We start from the raw sequence: 10,111 nt of genomic DNA on the forward strand, positions 1-10,111 counted from the left end.
AGCGGACATGACCCCACATTGCCCAGATCGATACAGACTGCGAACAGGAATATTCCCTGATCAGCTGCTCACGATTTATGCTCCAAAGTAAGTCGACATGTCAGCTCACCTTAAAAGGAATGTGCACCTGTTGAAAGCTCATTTTAGATCTACGCCTAAGAAAAGAAAAGATTTTCTCACCCACTGTTCACCAGATTTTATACAAACTCTRTGTGAGATCGCTCTGAATGTTTTAAAAGGCAACATTCATCTCTCCCCCTCACAGTACAGAAATAAATAAAAAAACAGAAGAAATTTGCCAAACTTTTGGCTGACAAAAGTTGCTATAAAACGTAAACAGAAGGCTCTGACTTCTCAGCAAGGGGGGTTGCTACCCATACTGGCAGCAGTAGTGCCATTGTTAGGAGAACTGATGAGCGGAATATTCAGAAGATAATGCCTCTTAWGACTGCACAGAAAATGTTTCTAGTCTCACCGTATCAGCTGACACGTTTRACTCAACCTGAAACATCAATCCGTCAGACTGCTGAAAATAAATGGGACATGAAAATGCATGAGACTTTAAATCAATCTGGAATGAGTCCCTATGAAAAAGTGAAAAAGTATGAGGTGCTGCTTCAGAGGTTTCTCACACTCGTTAAGCAAGGACAGACAGAAAGTGAAACTAATAAAATGCACCAGCAGCGAGATGAAATTGGTTCGGAGCGGGGCAAAGTCAAGCCAGAACTGAACATTGAAATAATTAAAGATGAGATTATGCAGAGCCTGCCTAAACGTAACCGGAAAAATGCACAATATATTAAAAAAAACTTTCTGAAAGTGACAGCTCATGGACGTCCAGAGGAGAATTTATTTACAAAGGGGATGTTGTCAAAGGCTCGAAAATGATTGATTTATTTAAACACCTCACCTTTCCTTTTAAATCAGCTTCGACACCAAGAGGTTGGACAAATTTTCTACCAACTTTATCCGAATTGAATGTTTCTTTATCATCTGTAAATAATCCTCWTGCCCGTAAACAGTACAGAAGGATCATAACAGGAGAAGAAGAAGAAGTTAAACACCCACCAGTGAAACTAAGGAAGCCAGTGAAAACAATTTTTATCATCACGCTGGATCAAACCTCATTCAGAAGAAGAAGAACAGGAGGAGGAGGAAGGCGCTACAAAAACTTATCTTAGCAGAAAAATTATTCCCCCTAAATGGGTCACATTTTCTTAAATCTTTGTGAGAAAATGATTCGTGTTGTGTACTTTTTTATGCTCATTAAAACGTTTACTCAAGATAATGAAAGTTTTAAGTCCTTTATTATCGCAAGTTTACAAAACATTCATTATTATTATGTACAGAGAAAACAAAAGGAAAACTAAACAAAACATTTTATCATGAACAGAGATAAAAAACTAATAAAAACATTTTATTATCAATACATAAACAGAAAAAAAACAAATCAAATTTGCAGTATTCACTCAAATTCCATGACAATCCATAAAAATTTGCAAACTGCACGTACTGTGAGTAAATAAGTCACTGTTATGATTTATTTTACATTTCTGATATTTTTTCACAAAATTAATTACCATGGCATCAATTTTACCCACATCATCAATATACTTGGCTAAAATGTGATGCAGGGAAAGTCCTGAGGCTTTATGACATGAATAAAAAATGCAATGTTGTCCGCACGTGGTTGATTGGGTGCTCTGCAGCTGATTATTGTGATAAATTATTTCTGAAAAATGCAATTTCAAAATTTTCATGATACTCCGAGGATAATAAAAAAATCTGGGGGAAATCCATATGAATCAAAAACGGTAGCTTTTCCATCTTCCTCCAAAGTCAGGATAAGCCATTGTTCTCCAGGCAGATGAGATGCGTGTGTGTTTACTATAAAATATGCAGGTCTTTCTTTTTCATTTGATAATAACTGCAGCTGATCTGAGGCCCAAACGCCACAAAAATGCTTTCTGATCAGGTAATGCAGGATGCTCTCTATCTGGTGATTGTTCATATTTATTTATTTTTTCCTCTTCAGACTTTTAGTAGTAATCCACCAGCACTTGCCGTTTTGTGTTAATCTCCCGAGTAGAATTGTAACATGCATAGACAATTAAAGTTACGGTGTTTGGAAGAGCCGTTCTGAATTGCATTTCCAATCTTAAATTGCCGTTTGAAATTGGCGAGAGGGCGTCGTTATCCTCTGCGGCATTTAAGTTAAAGAGAAAAAGAGAGTACCCCTCGTTAAAATCTTCACGAGTTATGCTCAGAGGGAAATCTTTCAGGTGTCGTCCGGTGGCCAGAAAGAGGTTGTAATATTCTCTGACAGAAATGTTCAGGGTAAAATTAGGCTGGAAGGCTTTTGCTGGAAGCATCCGTCCATCCTTGACTAACAAAATATATTCCAAATTATAATGATGAAAATTGAAAGGAGATAATTCTCTGCTACCTGTTAATGAATCATGATTCACCAACGCCAGAATAACGAAGCAGGGAATAAAGCCCAGAAAAATATTCTCCAGGTTGCAGATTCTTGAATTTACAGGAATTGAATATGTTTTAACATTCACACGTGACAGTGGGTACAAAGCATTTGCTTTCATGAGAGCAGCAGCATGCCCTAGACGAACAGCCGGTTTAACTGAAACTTATTTCACAAAAAGTGACGCTCCCAAAATACGCAATTTGAAGGTGGAATTGCGCTGCCCCATCAAACAGAACGAATCACTCGTTCTGGAAAGTTTAATTTGCAGATCCACAGAATTCAAAAGCAATTGCTCACAGAAAAAATATATCAGCATGTATGGGGCCAAGAAGGTGCACTTCTTTCGATTCTGATGAGTGAGCGGCTCTTTTGTTAAATCCCCAGTTCGGTCCGTCAGCATCAAAAGAATCAATTGCACCTGCTGTATCTTTGTAAAACAGACCTGCACTGAACTTGCTGTTTAGGGTAGCCAGGGAAAAGTTCACCAGGGTTTCGATGATAGCGCGCTAAGGGTGTGTCGCACTGGATTGCGAGATCAGATGGTCCCCAAGAGTGATGTCGCACTGTGAGAAGATTGTGTTTAGAAGGTAATTTAGAGGGTAAAACTAAGTCCGTGCCGTCCGCGTTGGTGATCTTAACTCTTAGATAAAGGAGGGTGTCAGACAGATCTGTATATTTTTCCCCATCCCCAGGGATAAAAAATCCAATAGAACTAGCGTCCGTCACAGATGCTATTGGTAAAACTTCAGTGAAAATTTTGTCCTCTATGGACAGCTGAGTCATGGGAGGTGTAAAGAGGTCTAATTCGGACAAAGTACATTCTTGCGATTTGCTGTGTAATAAAGCCATCTCTCTCTCTCTCTATGATTAAAAATATCAGAGCCGGGTACAGACTTCCGTCTCTTGCGCTTGTGTTTGTCGACTGATTTCTTTCTTTTCTTCGCTTCCTTCTTAACGGACCAGACCCTTTTACCCAGAAGGCGTTTCTTAGGCCTTTTGGAGAGAACCATGATGCCCGACCCTTCTTGGGCATCAGGGCTGCGAGTCATTTTGGTCATGACGTTTCCGATCACATCAGAGGCGAAGCCTGTCGCCGCTTTTTTCAGGTGGGGCTTAGCGAGGGCAAACCCTCTTTTAATCATCAGAGAGATGTAGCAAAATAACTTTGAGAAGAGTGAGCCAATTCCTCTTCCGTACATAACAGGTGCTCCATAAATCCATGGCAGAGTACCTCCTGCCTGGCTTACATAATAATGAACAAAGCGATTTTGGTCATTGTCGTGGGAAGATGGTCAGAAACATGGCGAAAGGGTGTTAAAAAGACAAATAGTCTTGCGGATATGTTTATAGAGTCATTTATTAAATGGGCAGACATGGAACAGAAAACAATCACGAAGTCTGTTGGATGTGGCCCGCCCGTTATTGGCTGCCATGCGATGATATACTGTCAGCTAACATCATGTGATAATGGACAACCAATCATAACCTGCCCCATCCTGATACACGAAAATAGGTCAACTCGATGATGACGTCCAGAGGATATCACAAGATATGAAAAGTGGACAGTGTCAAGGTGATACAGACATAAGTATTCCACAACATTCCCTCCTCTTGAGTAAAGAAAATACTCAATACTAGAAATGGAAAAGGAATAATTATTAAAAGTCTGTTCCACAAATGCATCGCCCATCAACATAAAATGAGAAATATGGCAAAAATAGTGCAATGGATCACTGGCAAAAACTGGCATGTGCAAGGAAAAATAAAAAACAAATGTGTAACAAAAAAACAAACAAAAGCTAAACCTAAAATCTAAATAAATTAAACTAAAGGTAAAAGCTCCACCCTCCTCATGTTACACCTAAGCTAAATCCTAATAGAAGCCTAGAACTAGTCCTCTGTGAAAGACATAGATGCCGTTTGAAAACCCAGATGGGCTAATACTCCCTCAAATACATCTTTGTGGCATTCCAGGGTCGAGGTAATAGAATACCCCCTCCCTGGGATTACCACAAACACAGAAAGAAACAAATCATCAAAAAAATGCCTGTCGATGGAAGGGTCTCAGAGACCCAGCAGACAGTCATCTAAGCTTTACCAGGGAAAACTGCACAAGAGGACAAAACTCTAGAAAAACATAAAAAGAAAATAACAGAACAAAGCATAAAAATAAAAAAAATTAACCCCAAAACATCTAGAGAATGGCTAAATGTTTAAAAATCATGTACTCTCATATGTTATTCCTAGGAGGTGGAACCAAAATTCAACCCAGGATATGAGGATATAAATGCATAGCAACCAAACAGGTGCGGTAATTAGAAATTCACAATAATAAGCCAGTCAGAAATGCACAAAATGTTTCAGTATAGCAGATGGGACAAATAAAAGTTCATGGAGGCGGAAGGAATGTAAAACAGTGTGGCAAAAGCAATCACACACTGTAAAACTGTTCTGTTCTCATTATGTCAAATAAGGCAGGGTTTGTGATCAGAAACCACAACAGAACAGCAAGAATCACGCCTGCTAAAGGTGGAATGTGATGAAGCCGGAACGAATGGTCCTCCTCGAAAGGTGGCGCCGCAGCCCCTCGCCGGTCCAGGTGAAAGTGGAAGCATCACCTCCCCATGAGAAACAGCATTGTCCCTGTGAAAAAAGAAACTCACAACATAGAGAGAAAACAAAAATTAGAAATAAATCAAAAACACTCTCAGACAGATATTCACCGTGTGTGAAAACTGATAATGATTAATTAATCATTAAATTGTAGTTCCTAAGAAACAACAAAACTCAAACACATCAGTTCTCCATCTTATCCTCATTTACAAATAAAAACTCTTTTCTCTGAACAAAGCCAGGAGGAAACCAGATGTCATATTCTGTATACAAACTGCACTCACTTCTGCTTCTATTAGCATTCATCCATATTTAGCATTTGTAATACAGTAATCTGGATTCCAGGAACTGCCTTGCAGTTGTTCAATTTGTGCAATTATGGAAGTAACTTAAAGTCCTGTTTGGGAGAACTGAAGACATTATCACCTCACACACGGTCTGACATGCAGCCCCGCCCCGGCTACCCCACGCCCTTCTCTTCCTCCAGGTGAGAAATAGCGAGCGTGAGCAAACCCGGGTTGGGGTACTGAAACAGATCCCCACCAGTCACCCAGATAAATCTCGTCGGGAGATGAAAAACCTGTAAGTGACTGGTGCAACCTGAAACAGCATCAAAGATATGGCAATATGAAATGTTGTGAGTTAAGCCGGTGTACGAGCCGCGTGCAGCACAACGCAGGAAGGGTGTAGATCCCCCCCAACCTCACTAGAGTGCTTTTAGACTGTTTGGCAATAACATGTGGGCAACATAGGGTCAGATCTGAAATACCCCACATGTGTAAACTAAAAAGATCCGTACGTGAAACTGCAAATACGCGCTAGTGTTTTTATTGCAGACCCACGGTCACCGTATTTTAGCTTTAGATTATGGAATATGCAAAACAGTACCCGTTATCAACACGTTTAACCAAAAAGAAATAAAAAATAATAGGTGCACCTTTAAATAGAAAAAAACAGAAAGCTGTTTGTTTGTTGAGGCAGATTTCTTTAAAGTGTTGTTATAAGCTGGCATGAGAAGAAAAAAAATAAAACTGCACAATTACAGACTAAACATTTCCCAGAACGTTACACAACTATCCCTCCAGACCCTGGATCCTAATTCACTCAGTCACAGTCTTCCAACAAGATCAACATACTTCACTTTCTGCTCCTCACTTTCTGCTCCTCACTCTCTGCTCCTCACTCTCTGCTCCTCACTCTCTGCTCCTCACTCTCTGCTCCTCACTCTCTCGTAGACATCCACATACCTTCTGACACTTACACTATTCCCCTTTTAAAGTTGGACCTGAACATCCAGAGTCTTACTAAGGCCAAGCGTCATGGAGAACGCATCCTTCTAAACTGTTCAGTTGTGCTTTAAAAAAACAAGCAGTTGACCATTCTGTCAACTCAGCAAGGTCAGTGGGAAACACAAAGATAAACAAATAATATCTAAGAATGATTATTGTTGTTAGCAGACCTTGTTCTGACTTTAATCATTCTATCTGCAGATGAGCATAAGACGTGACGTAAAACCACTATCTGTAGATTAACAGAATGTCATGAAAAACTAGGTCATTAAAGCATCCACTCATTAAGATCAAAAACATGTCAAAATTTTAAAAACTCAAAAGTCCAAAGGAGACAAGGTATCACGACACAAGTTCTGCCTCCCGGCGACAATTTGATGGTGCGCTTCGCCTATGTTCCATCAGAATCTTATCTCGGACACAGTGTTAATCTTAATAACAAATTGTCAGGAAATGAACCCTAAGTAAAGCAAATTAGGACAAGACAGATCAAACAAAATGAATAAATTCAAAAATGACCAAAAAAAAACCATTGTCGCAGTGATCATAAATAATTTTTATCAAATTTATAATAAAATAAAAGAAAAACTTTAAGTGGTTCACTTCCTAACAAAAAATTTCCCCCTATTCACTTATGTTTTGCTTCTGGAGTGAATGAGTGTGCCAGTGTTGTACTCATCTTGATAAAGGAGGGTGCAAAACTGGACAGTCTGTCCCCCGGCCCGTCTGCACCCCCCCTTGAAACCCGGGACGAAGCATCCATCTGGCAGCCAGCTGTACTGCACCCCGCAGTTTGGGAGGGGCCCCCAGACAAGCCGAAGGGCAGAGGCCATCTCCTCATAGAAAACAAAAACACAGAAACAAAAGGGTTATAGGACCAAAAATTATGCCAGGTAGTTCTGGTCAACATTATATCTTGTCTAAGTTTACAATTTCAGAGCAGCTATGGGACTGCTTGACAAAAGGAAGGAAAAGCTTCATCTACAGAGCATTTAAAACTTTTTGTGTGTGTGTGTGTTTTCACTCATCTTTTCTCCATGAGGGGGTGAGCCGTCTGCCTCAATCTGCCCTCCAACTCCCCCCACCAGAAACCCCGGTCAGATGTGGTCATCACTTTTGTCCGCAGTTGGATCTTGGACTCCAGAACCCGTCCCAGTGGTCACAGGTGTGCATATTATGCCGTGGCATTCCACCCAGAGAGCTTTGCTCCACCCCACTGTCTCTCCTCCTCGCAATAGTCTGATGATGGTCACTCAAGCTGACTGATGGAACAGCTTATCAGAAAACAGTCAAAAAACATACTTGTTCAACATTCAGGCTGTCACATGAAGAATAGGTGATGAGCAATCAGCTGCTGGCTCTGAGACTCAGACTTTGAAGTTTCAACCTTCACACAGTCTCTTCGAAGCTTTGTTTACACAGTCTCTTTGCAGCTGGACAGCCACCTGGCATCTTGAAGAGTTTTGCTGCTGTTCATGTTGAAAGAAGTGTTGCAGGGTGGGGGGTGGGGGGTGGGTTGGATCAGTGTTAGACAAACACGTCAGACGTGGCCCACCTTATCTCGCGTCATGGTGCTGGGTGAAAGGGTGGACACCTGTCAGATGTTTGTAGATGTTGCAGTCGGACAGGGTACGTCCACCTTCAAGCTGCCTGTAGGTGAAGAACAGCTTCTGCTGGTCAGGACGACATTGTTCTGCGTCTTGGACTTGACATAGTGCTGGCCTCAGCAAACTGTCCATTCTCCAGAATGTCCATCGTCAGTCCAGATCTTCAGGTTTCAGGCGGTCGGAGTGGAACGCAGAAAGAGCAGAGGACCATCAAGGAAACACTCCCTCATCCGTCACATGAAAAACAGCACACACACAAAACAAAACAAAATATTATCGATGAAAAAGTTCTATTTAATCCAAGCAGCTTCTCAAGCTGAATGATGAAGCAGCTTCTCAGTAAAATGTATGGCATTAGAACAGTTTTTAATGCCCATTAAATGCTGTTCCATCATTAAGTAATTTTAAATCTCAGATAAACAAAGAAAAAAGAAAAATAATAATCACCTTGCTCCTTCTTCTACTTCCTCCCAGAAGTTAGAAATATTTCATTTATATGTTTAAATGGCATGTAAACCAGTCTTCAGGTCAGAATGAGACAAATGTTTCCCTTTTAAAACTCTGCATCTCATTTCAAAAGGTGAAACAAAGAAAAAACAACCCTCTCCCTCGTCTGAGGGAGAATGATCTAATCACAATTTTGAAATAAAAGCACTGACTGAACCATTTTGAACAGAAGACCAACAAATGAAAAAAAAATAAAATAAAACAGTTCAGCCCATAGCAGTCTTTCCCAAAAGTTTCAGAAGTATCACTTCTTTGTCTTCAAATGAAATAATTTTCACACTTCACCCTGAGTTAGTTAGTAAAACACATCTGTTTTCATGCATGTCAGGGGTTCTAATGGAGCAGGAAAACAAACAAAACGGGCTGTTTTGCTGCCCGCACGCACCATCCTCCACAAAAACACAGCCTGCAGCAGGGAGGGGGGAAATGGCCCTTGGCCAAAGACCCCACACAGCCGCCTCTGCTAAGGAGGAGGCGCGCGCGGCTGAAAACCCACCAGTGCCCAAAATGCTCTCCATTAAGTATTAGTGATTAGTAAAATTGATTCACGCAGACAAACTGTTATCAGTTATTGATTTTAACATTTGAATCACGTTGGTCTCCAGTAAAACCAACTTATAAAGATGTCACATACCCGCAGACACAACGTTCCTCGCTGCCAGCGCCATCTTTGTTTATGTTTTAGGCTGGTCTCGGTGCTGCCGAGGGCTGAGTGGTGGACGTACCCTGTCCCAACACTTTTCAACTCGTGCTAACAATGCACTACGTAAAAAACTTCCTAAAACGGAAATTTTCGGTGGTCGCCTTCCAAACTGAGTTCCCTAACCTACCCTGTTCCTTGGAACAGCAAAAATGGAGAAACCAACTTTCTCTCAACAGCTAGCCCTGACTAACTGTTTTTACTAACCAGGTTCAAGCTAAACTCTCTCCTGGCTAGCTCAAAACAAAGAAATTAAAACCTCCCTGTTTTGAAACTCGGTGCGGAATGAATCGCTCCCACACCTACCTCAGAAGAAATCAGTCAGCCCTTGAGAGCACACAGAACAGGCACCTGATAACTAGATTTTTAGTGTATGCTAAGCTTGAGGAAAAAATTAGCTTTAGCACTTTCACTTATATATTTAATTATTTATTTATTTATGACAGCGTAAAGTTATTTAGCTCACCGTGCTTCCGTCCAGACAGGTTCTTTTTAGCCCCAGTGCCGGAGCGCAACCCGCAGCAGCCGTCCGCACGACGGATCCACAAAAACCCGGAGAAGACAAAAGCCTCTGTGAGGCGTGAGGTCGCTGCCATGTTTGCGGTATGGTCCGAAACAAACAGACCGGCTGCTGCGCGCGCCGCTCCGAGTCCCTGGAAGGCTTCCGTAGTTGTGACGCCAAACTGTCGTGGGAAGATGGTCAGAAACACGGCGAAAGGGTGTTAAAAAGACAAATAGTCTTGCGGATATGTTTATAAAGTCATTTATTAATGGGCAGACATGGAACAGAAAACAATCACGAAGTCTGTTGGATGTAGCCCGCCCGTCATTGGCTGCCATGCAATGATAGCAGCTAACCTCATGTGATAATGAACAACCAATCATAACCTGCCTCATCCTGATACGTGAAAAT

This window comes from Austrofundulus limnaeus, unplaced genomic scaffold (assembly GCF_001266775.1).
Source record: "Austrofundulus limnaeus strain Quisiro unplaced genomic scaffold, Austrofundulus_limnaeus-1.0 Scaffold791, whole genome shotgun sequence".
Lineage (NCBI taxonomy): Eukaryota > Metazoa > Chordata > Actinopteri > Cyprinodontiformes > Rivulidae > Austrofundulus > Austrofundulus limnaeus.